Consider the following 4,630-nt stretch of genomic DNA (forward strand, 5'->3'; position numbering starts at 1 on the left):
ACAACAACAACAACAACAACAACAAAAACAACAACGACGAAGACAACAACAACAACAACAACAACAACAACAACAACAACAACAACAACGCACGCAGCACCAAAAACAACAGCGTGTATCCCCGCTGGCTGTATATATATACTTTCGTGCTGCTGAAATCAGTCTTGTGTTCACTGCAAAGTTTGTCCTGGTGTGAAGATATCTCTTATCTTTTTTTCTTTCAGCTGTTGAGTAATCTAACCTTTGAGTTTGTTTATTGTGTTTGAAGAGGTGTGGTTGCATATGCTGGGATGGTCTTTATTCCTTGTATATAATGAGCATGCATGCCTGTGTATACACCATTTTTTGAAACTATTTTTCGGATGATGGCCGGCTCTGAATTATTTTTGATCCTAAATTATACCAACGGTTACTGTATCTATTTGAATCAATCTTTCGCCAACGGTTAAAGTGATAAAAATTATTAGTTTTAAAATTCTTATGCTTACGCGGCAATAGCTGGCGTCTTGAAATTTTGAAATTGTTCATGGTGTATGGCTAAAGGTCGCACAACATTATATATATATGTTACAACAGACACTTATCTATATCTGGACGTCTAGTATGCAGGGGTTAATTTCTACTACTATTTTCTATACACTATACCTCCTCCAACCTTTTTTTGTAGCTCGCGGCAGTAAGAGATAAAGTTGTATATGTCGCTTAATCAATCACTTTTTCTGCATAAAAATGTACAAGCGTGCATGAGTGTTTATGTGGGTGCAGAGTATTATAGTTTTGGTTTATTAAGTCATCCGACGATTAATTAACGTATCATTAACCAACAGATGTAGATGTTCAGTGCAACAAGTTTGTACTGCACATGCAGTTATATAGATGATACATCTTATAGCATATGCTTTATAATTGTCTTGGAGGGAACTCATATATTCTTCGTCTTGGATATTTAATGTAATAAATTAACTTATTCAGCAGTAACATTAAGCGTTTACTTATTATCATTTAGCCTTTATACTACAGTAATAGATGATTGATCTTATAGTTTTCGTCAGTTGTCTAATCCTTAGTCTTGGATGCCTAATGTAACAAAATAACATATTCAGCAGTGAACCTAACCGAAGTTCCTATAATATTTAACGTAGTAAGTTTTATGACAATGAAAACATCCCTGCATGATCATATCAGTAGAGCCATGTGTTAAAGTGTCTGGTATATATATTATTCTTGGATATTCTTCTTTATATAGTCAGCAATATCAAGTTTTGTCGCAGATATTCAATGTGATAAGTTATTGGGCAATGAACATATACTTAGTCCGGTACATTTGACGAAATAAGCTATCTGGCAATACAAAATAAAGCGAAAACAATCCTCATGCAGTTGTGTTTATATTTAATGTATAGCAAGTTGTCTGACAATCAACGTATTTTGGTCATAGATATTTGATTAAAAAAAAAAAATCAAAATCTATATATATATAAAATACGACTAGTGTCTGTCTGTCTGTCTGTCTGTCTGTCTGTCTGTCTGTCTGTCTGTCTGTTCGCGATGCACGGCCAAAGTTCTCGGTGGATCTTTTTCAAATTTGGACACCGTATTCAGCTACACCCCGGACACAACCTCATCGATGAGATATTTCAACACGTGCTCTCAGCGCGCAGCGCTGTGCGCGCTGAACCGAATTTTTTTGTTTGTTTGTTTTTTGTCGGGATCCACTACCAGTAACTCTTCCTTATCTTCTCCAGTGTTTTCAGCCGCGATTATCTCCCTTCCTCCGTGTGGCGTCAATCCATATTCCCGTTACTACGTTACTATTTTTAGAAGGTCACTGCACGTTACTATTTTTAGAAGGTCTCCAGTGTTTTGCGCGTTCCCAGGCGCAGCCTGGTATTCGGCTCTACTTCTTCCCGGCGAAGCCGGTACCCGGCGAAGCGGGTAATCATCTAGTATATATATATATATATCCCTGCGCTTAGAACTGTACACACGGAATACGCGCGATATAAGCCTCATATTGATTGATTGATAACTCGTCCAGTGATGAAAAAATCCTTAGTTATAGATACAAATATATGTGGTGTTATGAGTTGACCGGCAATGAAACTATCAGGCCTATAGTCAGGATAGTAAATGTTCTAACAAGTTTTCTATCAATGAAACTATATCCCTAATCGTTCACCCCTTCATCGTGGATAGTTAGTGTAATAAGTCGTGTGGCAATGACACTATCCTTATTCATGGATACTTAGTGTAATAAGTTGTCTGACAATATTCTTTAGATAGCATGGGATATTTAGTGTACTAATTAAGTTGTCTGGCAATGTTATATAGAGTCATGGATATTTAGTTAATAAGTCGTCTAACAAGGTCAATATCTTTAGTCGGTCATGGACATTTTATAATGCAATAAGTTGTCTGCAGCAATGACAATATTCTTAGTCATGCAGTCGTGGACATTTTGTAATGCAATAAGTTGTCTGCAGCAATGACAATATTCTTAGTCATGCAGTCGTGGACATTTTGTAATGTATAATAAGCTGCCCGGCAATGAACATTTTTAAGTCATGAATACTAAATGTACTTAGTTGTACGATTTTGAGCGTATCTTTGGTAATGAATATTTGATGTAATAATTTGTCCAGCGATGACATTTTTCTTAATTGTGGGCATTTGATAATCACGACAAAGTATACGGCAATGAAATATCCCTTGATTATTCCAGATGATGAATGCTATACTTCTCCGGCAATGAAAGTTTTTCTTAGTTATTCCATATGATGAATGTTATAGCTATTTGGCAATGAACGTATTCCGAATCATCATCATCATATATATATATATATATATATAGAGAGAGAGAGAGAGAGAGAGAGAGAGAGAGAGAGAGAGAGAGAGAGAGAGAGAGAGAGAGAGAGAGAGAGAGAGAGAGAGAGAGAGATGTAATACAACAAAATAAAGTGTACCTCAATGACCTTATCACTCCCTGCAAAGGTCACAGGTATTTAATCAGTGCAAACAGTTTATGCAATGAAAGTTGTAAGCATAAGTACGTTACTGTAACCATCTTCCCAGTGGCCATACAGTGGATATATTTAGTGCAATGAGTTTAATGTATATAAAGGATGTGTGCTCCTACACTGAATAAGTAACTTATATATGCTGTAACCAACTGTTTAATGTTGGTGGATGCTTTTGGATCGCAACTGCATGGAATGTTTCTATATACATGTGTCATGGCTAATCACAATATAAACACGCTTCTCGCTTCCCTATATCTGAACCATGTTGTCCAAAGCTATTTGATCACTGCTGGTTTATGCATCCAGGCGTATTTACATTACCCTGGAGCATTTACGCAACAGGAGGAGCACGACAAGTCCAACTTATTCCATGTGGACAACTTTTTGAAGCGGTTGGCACTGTTTTTCGTATTATTGAAACTATATAATGAATGCTCAGATTTGATAGCAATGCCCCCCCCCCCCCCCATCCCCAGCCCCCCCCCCCCCCATAATAAAAAATATAAATGAAAATAAATAACAACAAACACTGAATAAAACTGATCTTTTTTTCATGTTGTCATGCGAAAGTTGCGTTTTAAACTAGCTTATTATATCTTCTTCATGCATGCAGGCAGCATCTGATTACTAAAATATTGATTGGTTTATTTTCTAAGTATATACCTTCATTTACTGCTGCATTACTTTTGTCACCAAGTTTTGCCAGCTCGAACTGTATCCCTGCCGACAATGTTTTCTCAGGGGGGGTACCTAAACTGCATGGCGATGACATTGTTGAGTTTCGACATTTTCTTTCTCTTCTTTGTCTTCTTCTTCTGAAAAATCTAATAGTGTAGTTCATATGATAGTTAACATGTTGTTTCACATCTCATTGTGAGGATTTTGCATTATGTTTGCATTACAAAAACAAAATTGTCACATCGTATACATGTTTTATACACAGACATACGACATGCAGTATGGAAACTGTGTTTACATTGGTCCGGAAATAAAGACAAAAGAATATTAATTTTCAACAACGGTGTACCTGACGCGACCCATTACTTATACGCTCTCGACACGCGCAGAATTTAAGGTCAGTGTCACTGACTAACGAGCCGCTCATCATAATTAAAGTCGTCGTGTTGGAAGTTTGGACACAAACAAAAGAGAACATCAAGCAATATAAATAAAGAAGTGTCCGTTTCGCGAGGCAGACTAACACAGTCATTACTCAGGCTTTATTCACGCAGAATTAAGGTAACCTCACTGAATAACGCTGCGTTCATCATATAATTAGGGTCATTTTTTTGGAAGTGTGGACAGACACAAAAGAGAATATTGGGGAATATTAATAGGGATTTGTTTTTTTTTCACTAAGCAGAGTACAAAGCATTATTTTCACGCGTTATAGCTCTGTATGCATCTGCATGGCAGGGCGAACATCCTCTGACGAATTAGCGAAATCATTTTTTTGAGGCATTCTTCTTGACAAGAATGCAATTACATTTATTTAAGCTGACGAGGGGTGGTAAGTTTACGCAGCAAGAAGCTTGTAGTTATAACGAAAATTAATGATAGAAGGTCCTCAAAACATCATGCACGTCGTGTAAAAACAAGCTACAAGGAAA

Source organism: Littorina saxatilis, linkage group LG2 (assembly GCF_037325665.1).
Source record: "Littorina saxatilis isolate snail1 linkage group LG2, US_GU_Lsax_2.0, whole genome shotgun sequence".
NCBI classification, from domain to species: Eukaryota; Metazoa; Mollusca; class Gastropoda; order Littorinimorpha; family Littorinidae; genus Littorina; species Littorina saxatilis.